The sequence below is a fragment of the Theropithecus gelada genome, chromosome X, assembly GCF_003255815.1.
Source record: "Theropithecus gelada isolate Dixy chromosome X, Tgel_1.0, whole genome shotgun sequence".
NCBI classification, from domain to species: domain Eukaryota; kingdom Metazoa; phylum Chordata; class Mammalia; order Primates; family Cercopithecidae; genus Theropithecus; species Theropithecus gelada.
Genome location: NC_037689.1, coordinates 8,007,577 through 8,008,292, shown reverse-complemented (window position 1 = coordinate 8,008,292; position 716 = coordinate 8,007,577). Strand labels below are relative to the sequence as shown.

General features: G+C 34.8%; 1 non-coding gene across 1 annotated transcript; it reads left to right on the top strand.

The window, feature by feature from the left end:
• Positions 1–360: 360 nt before the first annotated feature.
• Positions 361–423, top strand: LOC112616722. The gene has a single exon (XR_003117749.1). It is a non-coding gene; the product is annotated as a small nucleolar RNA SNORD43 (small nucleolar RNA).
• The last annotated feature ends 293 nt before the right edge of the window (positions 424–716 follow it).

Below are 716 nucleotides of genomic sequence, written 5' to 3'. Positions count from 1 at the left end.
TGGGTATATTATTAAAATATATTTCAAAACTATAGGTTCCTACAAATCTAATATGTTATCAGTCATAAACCTGGATTATTAATATGAGTATTCCAAAAAATTACATGAAATTTGTAAAAGTCTGATGGTCCTGATGTGAAGATGTCAATTATAATTCTGGTTGTTATCTTAAAATGCTGCATATAGTAGAGGTGGCTCAATTTCCTTGTCAATTGTAAACTCTCATCAGATTTTTGACCATGACTGTTCTGGGTTTTTGTCATCCATGGTTAATGTTTTAATTCTTCTCTGGAAGCAGTTGCAATCAGCTGTAGTCCAAAATTGTTTTTCATGGAATTGCTAATCAAGATTGAGTAAAATAATGGATGATGAAATTATTGATGGGTGGATAAAAACTGTGTGCTGATTGTCATGTTCTGATTTGTCTCTGTCACACTCACGTGACCGATGTGTGTCCATGTAGCTCCTGTCTGGGAGCTGGAGGAAGCCTATAACACTTTTAACTGCTACCCAGCATTTGTCCCAGGAGTCCCTTTGGTGGTCAAAGTATTGCTAATTGGCACATAAGGCTATCTGTTAAGCAATTTTTAATGCCACTACTTAGTGTGTTTTTGTCTGGTGTTAGAGAAAAAAGTGGATGGCTAGTTTTCTTACAAGTTGAAAGGATTTAAAATAAGGTTTAGTGTACATTTTGTTGAGTACAAAAGCATTCTTGA